This window comes from Phalacrocorax aristotelis, chromosome 7, assembly GCF_949628215.1.
Source record: "Phalacrocorax aristotelis chromosome 7, bGulAri2.1, whole genome shotgun sequence".
In the NCBI taxonomy this organism is placed as follows: domain Eukaryota; kingdom Metazoa; phylum Chordata; class Aves; order Suliformes; family Phalacrocoracidae; genus Phalacrocorax; species Phalacrocorax aristotelis.
The window spans coordinates 49886236-49897163 of NC_134282.1; the positions used below are offsets into that span (position 1 = coordinate 49886236).

The following is a 10928-nucleotide window of genomic DNA, read 5'->3' on the forward strand; positions in this document are numbered from 1 at the left end:
AGTGGATTTTTTTTACCTTAGACTGTGAAAGCATGACCACAGGTCATCTCTATATTTTACATATGGGATATATGTCTGTATGTATACTTGCATACATACACGCGTAGGCGTACACGCATCTTTCCTGTGTAGCTACAGGGCCCTCTCTTGCAGCCCTTGCCCGGGCACGGCTCCCACCCATGCGGGGGTCCTGCCCGGGCCGGTGGCGTAGGACCGGACGCACCATTTGTGGATTTAGTGCTATCCCGAGCAGGCAAACCCCCCCCCCCCCCCCCAAACCTGAAGGAAGGCAAGATGATGTGGTTTTGCAAGGGGTTGATATTTTGTTTTGTGTGTGCGTGTGTGTGCGTGTCATTCCCCCACCACCACCCCCATTCTCCAACCCCCCCCCCCCCCCGCCCTCCCCTTGGTCTATAGCAGATGCTTTGTATGTGAAAGCTTGCAATTTTGTTCTTGTCTGAGGCTTCCCCCTCTCCCTTTTTACCACACGTAACTACACCATGTTGTGGTTTCACAAAAAGGGAGAGAGGGAGGGAGAGAGATCATTCTGTAAAGTCGATTAAACCCTGATCTTTAGTGTGTTCCAGTTAGACACATCTGTACTGGGGGCTGAGGGGTGTATGACTGTGAATTTGAGCAGAGTTTTACATCGGAATCATGGCTCCTTTTCTATAAATATATAAATATATATAAATATATAAATATACTATTATTGCAGGGGATTGCTGACCTCTAGATTTAGCTTTTTCTATTGCAAGTGCTATCCATGTGAGTGTGTGTGTGTGAAGTTTTTATGCTTACTAAGAACACAGGATCTTGACTTGTTTGTTTTGTGTTAGTTTATTGTAAACAACCATTTGTTGTAAATTGTTATTGGCATTAAATTATAATTTATGATTTTCAAATCCAAAACATTCTCTGCTTTTTATGTTTTAAAGCCTGTAAGCTATCTCTGTATTTATAAGTTTCTTGCAGCGAGCTTTGGTTCACAGAGAATAACAGTAAACAGAAAATGCACCAGGGTTAAATAAAAACACACACACGCACACACACACGCACACACAAGCCCCATGTATATATGTTTGGAATGCTCAGAGGAGGATTTGTTTAGGGACTTCAGTTAGTTTTAAGTTTATAGCATTTAAAGAAAGTTTTTCTTTTCATGCTGAGTTAGAACAAAAGATCTATCCAAAGATTGAATTGGACAAAAGAGGAGGGTTGGGATCGAGAAGCTTGTTCTATGTGGAATTGAGGAGATTTTTTTTTTTTAAAGGAAAAAAAAAAGCTGCTAAACATGGCGACTCTTTCCCTTTAAGTCTCTAATCTATTTTTTTTCCTTGCGGTTCCCCCCCTTCCCAACCCTCCCTTTTATTTTTCCTTTAATCTGATCGTAGTTCGCTCCGTTCCTTCCCCACCACCCCTGCCGGGGACGGGCGGGGAAAGACCCAAAGGCGACCCGGAACGACAGCGAGAGCTGCGGAGCCGCCCGCGGTGCCAACCCCATCTCGGGAAAGGTCTTCTTCACACACACACCCCCTCTTCCTCCTCCTCCTCCTCCCTCCCCGCCGCCGCTCTCCCCAAACCTCCCCCGACCCCGCCGGGAGAGCGGCGGCGGGGGGCGGGGGGCCGCCGGGCGCGGAGGGGGCGCGGAGGGGGCGCGGAGGGGGCGCGGAGGGGGCGCGGAGGGGAGGAGGCGGCTCTCCCAAGTTCAGACAAAAGCGGAGGGTTGGGGCGAGAGAGGAGGCGCTTGGCGGGCGGTGCCAGCCCGCCCGTGGGGCTGGCGCGGCCGGGCAGCCCCCGCAGCCCGCGGGGCTCGCCCGTGGGGCCGCGCCGCCGGCGGCCGGGGAAGGGGCGGGGGGCATGGGTGTGTGGGAGGGAGGATGGTGGTGGTGGTGGTGGTGGGTGAGTGGGTGGGTGGGTGAGTGGGTGAGTGGGTGGGAGGGGAGCGCGCGCGGGGGGGCCCGCGGAGCGCTCCGCGGCCGCGGGGGCGACGCGTGGGAAAGTCCGCGGCGGGGTCGGATGAGCTCAGCCAACATGGCGTCCCGGCCCTGCCGGCGCCCGCCCGCAGCCGGGGGGGGCCGCGCCTCCCCCCGCTCCCGCGGGGTCCCCGCGGCGGGCAGCGCCCGGGGGGCGCCGGGCCGGCCGGCGGGAAGGGCTGCCGGGGCCGGCGGGCGCAGCTTCCCCCGCAGCCGGGATCCCATCTGCATGTAAATGACCTGTGGAAGCATCTTCCCCCCCGTGCGAGCGCGGCTCAATGGCCATTGAAGCGGAGTCAGACCTACCCCGGGGTGTTATATTTAGGGTCTGCGCCTGCAGAGCCAGCGGGATCCTCGGGAAGGTGCCTTAAAAAGCAGGGGGGGGGGAAATAAAGAGAGCCAAGGGAAAGCGAGAAAGGCAGGAAAAGGGAAAGAAAAAGAAAGGGGGGATGTTTCGAGGCGCTCCGTAACCGCCGCCGCCGCCGATAACGAGCGGGATGTAGAAATGGAGATGGATTTTATTTGTATTCTTTTTTTTTTTTTTAATTAAAACTTTAGTGGGTCCTGGGGATCGTGCTCGCTTCGCTTTGCTTTGTAGAATGGAAAGAGATACACGGAGAAAATCAGGCCTTGTCAGGATTTATTGAAGTTGGGTTTAAAAAACGTGCTTCAGATGATTTTTCCCATTTTCTCAGATTTCAAAGGCTCCCCGCAGTGCGGCTGCCTAATTAATGGTGAAATTCAACTAAATCTAATTATGCAGTAATTTTAAAGCAGTTAGTCCTGGGCGCTGCTTTGTAATAGGAACCCAGTTTTTAAAGTTTGCTTAATGTGTTGGTTTAGGGAGCTGGGGAGGAGAGGGGTGTAAGAGACAGCGCTGTGGGGTTTATTTTTTCCTCTCCCCCCCACCCCCTTCTTTTTTTGCCTTTTGTAAAGGAAAGAAATGCAAAATATAAACCCAAAACACCCGGCGAAAGGCAAGGAGAGAGGCTGTGTTCGCCGCCGTATGGGATGCGGGTATCGGGTGAGAAGCACCAGCGAAAGTGTAAATAACACAGTAGTTAATAGGGACCATAAAGGTATTCCTGGCCTGCGGATTTCCAAGTGCCAAGCTGTTTTAGAGAGGATCTTGAATCCTGCGGTAATAAAGGGGCAACGGAGACACACAGCGTCTCTTCTTGGAAAATAGAAACCAGATTTCTGCTATTGAACATCTATTGTCATTAAGAGGAGAGGCTTGTGCTCGCGAAGTTATAAATCTTATCACCCTTTTGATAACACAGTTGTAATCAGTTAGCATCGCATTCAAACCCAATTGTAAAACTGCCTAATTTAATATGTCATACATGTCATTAAAACTTTATTTTTTCCCCCCTTCTCTTTTTTCCCCCCTCTCTCTACCCATCCCCCCCCTCCCCCTCCCCCCCCCCCCCCCAGTAAAATGTCAACAGATCTGGCGTGGTAACGTGCAGCAGGGAGAGCTCGGGGTGGCTGTGCGGCTCGGGGGGCGAGCCCGGGGCTCCGCTGAGGAGGGCTTGCCTTCTTCCCACCTAGGTAATCGGAAGCGTTTATATCATATTAGAAGAAAATTAGATTATAAAAATTAATAAAAATAGAGGGGGGTGGGAGACAAGGGAGAGGCAAATGAAATCCTTCTCCTTCCTTCACAATTGCAATCGCTCAATGAAGTTCTTTGAAAGAAACTTGTCTTATGATTAGCTAAGCAAACACATCTGCTTTCCTAGTTTGGGCTTAGCTAATTATCAAAACAAAGGGGCCGTTTCTTCTTCTACCTTGCTGGAAAGAAGATGTTATTTCAGGAGTCCTGTCCCTCCTCCCACCCCCCACCCCCCCCAGACCCTACCCCAGCTCTTCCCAGCGAAGCACCACGCTCGTTTTATTGGGATTACCGATGGGGAAATGAGTTTGCGCACTTCTCTTCCTAATGTTAAGCTTTATCTTTACCTTCCTTGGAACAATATTTTTCCAACCAAATGTCCCTGCGGCGGGGCGGAGGGTGGAGGTGGGGTGGGAAGGGGAAGGGAGGAGGGGGAAGGTGGTTTTGAATTGCGGACCAACTTCGCAGCTATTTGAATCAAGCCTGCACTCGGTTGATTTTAGTTGACAGAGCGTGTGTTGAAGCTGAACTCTATAATTTGCACTTCTGTTCTTTTATTAGAGCTGGACAACGAACTAATGAGCTTTTCCCCAGCACAGTGTCACTTGTATTTATTTTCTTTTGGAAACTTTTAGATAGAAGAAGTGTTCTTGAATAAGGGCAGAGGCGGGGGGAAGGTTTCGCGTGGTATTTTTGTTTGTTTGTTTGTTTCCTGGAGGTGCGGGGATCCAACCCTGTGCTTGTGTGGATGTGCGCGCGTGTGTGTGTCTCCCCGTCCCCCCGCGAAAGGCGACCCGCGGGGTATTAGAGGAGGATAAGCTCCGAGCTAGATGTGAAATCCGGGCGGTGCTGTCCTTGGCGTGACTCGGGTGGTGGGAAGATAACGCAGGGGCGATCCTCGCAAGACACCCGAGGGAAAAAGAAAATCATTAAGAAATAGCTGCTCCCGAGGCGGAGGTTGCGCGGTGCGGGGCGCTGCGGGGCGCTGGGCGGCGAGCGGCGTGAACCCCAGATCCCTCAGATCTCTGCAGGAGCGGGTTGTCTTAATAAAAGCAGGAGGTGGCTTTAAGAATGTACCTGAGAGACAGTGGAGGAAGGGATTTTTTTTTTTTTTAAGAAAAATAGGTTTAAATATATATATATAAGAGAGAGTGAGAAAAAGCCCAGAGGAAGGATTTCCACACACACAAAAAGCGGGGCGAAATGTTTGTCACTACGTGCCCACCAACGCGTGAAAGTGCGTACATTGCTCCGAGCCTGCTCTACCCCTGTGAGTCCTGAGATATTTTGAATTTTGATTCCAGTGTGTTTTCTTTGAACTGGGCCTTTCGGTTTATTAAGGCAGGAAGAGGAACTCCGCGATCCTCTTTGAAACACGCTTGGTTTAACTATTTTACACAAGTTTGCCCAGGTCCCTGGAGATTCTCCAGTTGAAGAAGATTGAAATTAGAGTTAAAAGCCGGCGGGGGGGTGGTGGGGGTGGTGGTGGTAAGGGGGTGGAGGGCGAGTGTGAAAGAGGGTGATGAATCTATTGTAAATGCTGTCCTGTATTCTGATGTGTTGGTGAACGGAACAGAAATACGCGTCGCCCTGTTTGATCCATGCGCACGCATCTGCGTGTATGCGGGTGTATGTCATATACTCTCTATATGTATACATGCACACACATATATAGGGCACGATTAATATTCTGAGAAACGCGGGAGAAAAAGCTGGTGTTTAGCGGCCTTATGGAGAAGAGCACACTGACTCTTTCCCAGCAGCTTTACTCCCAAACTTTGCCTTTTCTTTTGTTTTCTTTTCTTTATTCTTTTTCCCCCCCTTCTTGTAAATTGCTGTTAACGTGTGTCTTTATGTTCTGTCTATAACTAGGATGTAATCAGGCGCCCCATGTCTCTCCCTAAAAGCATTTAATAAATGTCTATTAAAGCGCTACAAATGTAAGATAAATTTAGTGGCGCTGCTGTCTCCCTGTATCCAAACGGTAATGATGGATTTATCAACAGGGATTCGCCTTCAGCGCAGTGAGAGAGATTTACTCAACAAATAAGTCGGAAAAGCACCCACCCAAATACAATCATTTATACGGAAACTGATTTCTTTACAGCACCACAGATTTGAGGGAACGTACCGCTTATTGCCTTTTTTTTTTTTAGTCGCTTTTTCTTTTCTTTTCTTTTTTTTTTTTTTCCTACCCCCGTCCTCCTTTTATTTCCCCCCTTTTTAACATAATCAGTGAGCTGGGAGCGTGTGTCTGTCTCTGTTTTGGGAGCGTTTGCCTGCTTATTGCTAGTGGAAGCTCCCAGACTCCATCAAACCCGGATCAATGCCTGGTTTCTCAGCATCACCCTCTCCCTTCTCTCTCCCCCCAGCCCCAACCCCCCTTCACTTATTTCTTTTCCTTCAGCCCCAAAATGTCGACGATATGTGTATTCGGTATCAAAAGTCGTCGAGTTTCGGAGTCCAAGATGGATGATAAAAGGGGGGGAAATTGTCTCCGAATTATCTGTGTGTCGCTTCCTAAGTGCTTGCGAGCGGCTCTTCGGAGCCACACCGCCCCGGAGAGATGCTGCCCACCTCTGCTGAAATTTCTCTCTCCTTTTTCTTAGCCCTTGCTTTGAACCCTACCCATTAGCCTGTATGCGAATAAAAGGAATGAACTCAGAAAGAACCACCATTCATTGTTGAATTCAGCACTGTTAAAAAAAATTACTGAAATGCAGCCACATAGCACCCTTAAGATTATTTCCCTTTCCTAGAAAGTAGCTGCTAACCTCAGATTTCTCCTCCCCCCTCCCCTTCCCTAGTCTTATTTCCCCCCTTGACCACATCTTTCTCCGATTCTCCTTGGGAAAAAAAAAAAATCATGTGCTGATTTGATGGAGTCCTTTAAACAACGGGCATGCAAGAGCTGTGTTCATTCTGAAGCATTAACCCTATTTTCTGAATTTCCTTCCTTTCAAATAGCTGCTCGTATTTTACTATCCTGGATCCCAGATTTAAACATCCGCACTTCCAGGAGCTTGTTAGATACATCTATATTTTAATTTAATTTGATTTGATTTGATTTCGGTATTGTACTTAAAATAACAATAAATAAACCCGAGAACTTGTGTTTTCCTTTGCAGAGAGTTTTTTATTCTTCTCTAGAAATTTCATTGAGATGTCTCTGTACTTTGTTTGTCAGTTATCTTTGTTCCTTTTAAATAAAGGGCTTTTAAATGGACTTATTGCTCCCAGCGTGGGTTCTTCTCTCTAAATGTTAGAAAATTGTGCCATCTACCCGCTATTCTAAGTACTGTCACACTCAGAGACCTCCAAGGACCTTCCAGCCCCAACTTCAATACAACTGTGTCAAAGGGTCCCTAGTAGCGAGAGGAGAAAGGTTTGCGTGGATTTTACAGATTTCCAGCCTGAATCGCTCTCTGAAGCGCCAAAACGATCTGCAAAGATGCAGTTGGCTTCCTTTGATGGCTGGCTCTCCGGCCCCAACTCCAACCCAAGCCTTTGCAGGAACTAATGAAGCCTCCCTGCCTTAGCTGCATCGCACTTTCTCTCCAGTGCATAGTTTTCCTGCTAATTTTAGACACGAAAAGTGTGGGTGTGCGGGGAAAGAGGAGGGGGAGGCAGTGACTCTTCTGTCGGTTGTTTTTTTTTTTTTTTTTCAAAAAGAAATAGTCAGATATTTATAGATACGGCCTCTAATGGTGAAAATATATTGTTGTTAATTGAAAAAAAAAAAAGTTCGCTTTTGGGGATGGTTCTGGCTGATTAGCTAGGGATGCTGCTGGCTGAGTTTCCAAGTGAGGGATGAGGAAAAGAGAAATGTATATAAACTTTACAGGCCTTTTTATCTCCACCCAAATACTTTGCACAGTAACCGAGTTCTACCCCCGTAGCCGGACTGGAACATTATTGTTCAGGTTTAAAATCACATTTTGAAATCTTTCTTGCTCGTGGGTAAATAGGAATAGTTGGGAGGGTGTCTTTATTTTTTTTTTCTTTTTCCCCTAAAGAATAAAATGAGGAGTGCCTTCTAAATCAGTTAAAATGGACTATCAGTTTCCAAGTTTATGTGTAGTTGCATGTCTTCGAAATTATTTTTGCAGCCCTTAGGAGTATTAGGAGAGAATTGCGGGTGGCGGCTGAGTATTTATGGGTGGGGGAAAAACCAGTGGTAAGCTTAGTGACTTTTATGACTTGTTTCACACTGTTCGAGAAATGGAGTTTTAAGCAACATACAATTAAAACTATATTGCTCTTTGGATAAATTCCAAGAAACTCCAGAATCAATTAGTTTAGATCCTTGGATACTTGTTGCTAATATATATATATATATATATATATCAAAGTGTAAAACCGGCCGGCCAAGGACAGCTCTGCTCCAGATGTAATTTTTAAAGTCCCTGCTATATAGACCAGACAGGCTGCACAGGCTCGCTTCTCCGATTTCTCATTTTGCATTTATTCCTGTCGGAATATCCAGGCATCACAGAACCATTTTTCTCTCCCTTTTCCCGTGCGTTCCCCTGTTCGTTCCCTTTCGGGCTTTTTGGGCAGCTTCGCGATTTGATGTGAGTTCCCCCCCCCTCCCCGTTTGATTCTTCCCAGTGTCTTTTTAACCATTCCGGTGACTATTGCTATTTGACAGGTACTAGGGTTAAAACTTTATCCTCCGCTACCCACAAACTACCGCCCCGCAGGCGAAGCCAGATTCAGCCACTCTTAATTCCCAGGTTTAAAGATAATCCTAATTTTGAAAGCGGCTTCACCAGCCGCTCTCGTCCCTTGATCACCAACTCTTTAGTCATCTCAAGTGCGATCTTCCCCCCTTCCCCATTTTTTTTCCCTTGCCCGAGAGGCTTTTCCACACCGCTTTTCTGGGAGCTGTGGTTCGCCGTGGGAGTGGGGCAGCTCCCCACTCGCCCTCCGTTTCTTCCCCACAGATCATTGTCTGTCCCTATTCTTTGCAACGTTTGTTTTTCTGGACGAGAAAGTCGCCACCGCTTGTAGATGTAATGGAGTCCACTCGCAGGTTTTCCTTCCTACATAATCTAATCTCAGCCAAGAAGTTTCTGCCTTAACTCCTGCAACATTATTAATTAACGACCCCTGGAATTTAGCTGGGCAGTGACCTAAAATTTCATCCTCTCGGCTCCCAGTTGCTCTTAGCCTTAAAAAGAAACTGAAAAAAAAGAGGGGGGCCCATAATAATAATAATAATAATAATAATTATTATTATTATTATTATATTATTATATATATTATTATTATATATTATTATAATTATAATTATTATTATTATTATTATCTGGGAGAAGCATATGCGAAATATGTTGCGGGAAAAGCCTTAAAAGAGATATTGGACAGCCAGACTAGTTTTACACCGACTCTGAATGAAGCTCAAGGGAGGAGGCAGAAGAAGGGCTGCCATCCAGCAAAGTTTGCTGGACTTTATTCAGATTAAACTCGATCTTTCCCTCGTTGAAGCCAACAGCGAACTTGTACAACAGGAGGCAGGTCAGAGCACATCACGCTGCCCATATTGTCTCCTGAAACAGGGGGAGAACCTTGCTACCTTCTTCAGCTGCCTTTTGAAAATGATATTTTTATTATGATCCACGCCTGATAGACACCCCCTTGCCCGCTCCTGTTTTGTACTTCCTATTCCCTTTATAGGAGGATGATTCATTTTGCACTGTCACTATTTCCAGTTTTGTGGGTTTACTGATGTGTTACTTAAAAGGGGAGGGGGGGGAAAGAAAGAAGTACACTATTCCTACCCCAAAGGTCTCATTAGCCTCCGCTGGCTGCTTTTAAGACAGCAGCTCGCTCTCTCTCCTCCAGCTGAATTTGTCCAACCCCTTCATCTTCTCATGTTCTATTTCGAGGTTTCACTGAAAAACATTCAATCCCAGAAAGGTCAGCTTCTCCCCGCTCCACCGTCCCCGCAGCCCCGACGTGCCCTCCCTCCTCCCTTCCGAGCGGGGCTGCTGGAAGCTGGCAGCCCCCGGGAGGCGGCGGGGCTGCCCCGCGCAGCCTCCGCGCAGCCCCCGCGGGGAGGCCGCTTCCCGCCGCCCCGGCCCCGCATCGGCCCCGGGGCGTCCCCGGCCGGAGCCCCCGCACCCCGCCAGCGCTGCACAGCCCGCAAACCCCCTCCGCTCTTTATCTCCTAGCAAGGCTCCGGCGAGAGGATTATTGTTATTATTATTGTTATTGTTATTATTATTATTAAAGGCGATATTCAAATGGCTCCCTGTTTGTCCTCGCCACCAGTGTGTTTCAGAGCGATTATCTCATATCTTCCCCACAGAAGTAAGCTATCCCTCAGCCCTGGGTCATGCATTGATCTCTCTGCAATGTAACAAACGGCCGGGTTAATTTTCCCTCATTACCATTTCCATAGCTCAGGCTCCACACGCAGGACCGAGCCCTCCAGCCCAGAGCCCGCCTGCCGCTGTGTGCGGCTCCCGGCCGGCCACGGACACGCGGACGGACGCACGGACACGCACATGTGTCGTGACAGCACCCCAAATCCCCGCTTCAAGCGCCCCCAGCAGCGTGGGGCTGCCGTTCTCTCCCCTGAGTCACCTCGCCTGACCCCCCCCTCTTTGTACGGATTTGGGGGTTTCTTTAGGGTTGGATTATTTTTAAACGTTGTTCTGCTCGCTATAAAGTAGAAGGATTTTTTTTTTTGCTCACCCCGTTTACTTCTTAATCTTTTTTTTTTTTCTTGAGTCTTTTCATTCACTGGTTGCAAAAGAAAAGGGGGTTGGTCAACACCAAAATGGCAAAGTTCAGCTTGGAGAGAAAAAAAAAAACCCTCCAGCTACCTACAAAGGGGCTCAGGGCTTTGTAATGGCAGAAAGAAACAAAAATGAAAAGAAAATTGCAGTTGAGGCTAAAGTGTGAGAGTGTGTTTGTGTGTATGTATATCTGTGTGTATTTTTAAAGGTTTCTTTGAACTGCCTTTGTGCTGACTAGGCAAAGCTCCTTGCCAATGCTAGTCACGGTTTAAGGAACTTTGAGTTAACCTCTTATATCGAATGAATCTTTTCATTTGGAAACCAATAAATCTCAATCTCTAGCCACCTTTTGTAGAACAGGCTGGGGCTTACCAAGGCAAGGCTGAAGCTTATAATAAAGAAGAGATAAAGTTTGCCAAAGTTGGTTGGGTTTTTTTTTTTCTTCCCCTTCTTCTTCTTCCTCTTCTTCTCTTGTAAATAAAAGTTTTGGAGGCGGCAGCATTTGGAAGCAATCCGGAGAAGGACTTGGATCTATGCATTGTTTCACAGTAAGCCTATTTACTTAAATAGAGTCTTCAGGGATTCAAA

The 10928-nt window shown here is 47.6% G+C and overlaps 2 long non-coding RNA genes across 2 annotated transcripts; one reads left to right on the forward strand and one right to left on the reverse strand.

Moving 5' to 3' along the window:
- Nucleotides 1-2002: 2002 nt before the first annotated feature.
- LOC142060437 (uncharacterized) lies at nt 2003-6820 on the forward strand. Its single transcript, XR_012661748.1, has 3 exons — nt 2003-3000; nt 3414-3530; nt 6002-6820. It is a non-coding gene; the product is annotated as an uncharacterized LOC142060437 (long non-coding RNA).
- LOC142060436 (uncharacterized) lies at nt 3436-10280 on the reverse strand. The gene is made up of 3 exons (XR_012661747.1): nt 9990-10280; nt 9378-9491; nt 3436-3526 (listed from the first exon to the last, which is right to left on the reverse strand). It is a non-coding gene; the product is annotated as an uncharacterized LOC142060436 (long non-coding RNA).
- Between the last annotated feature and the right edge of the window lie 648 nt (nt 10281-10928).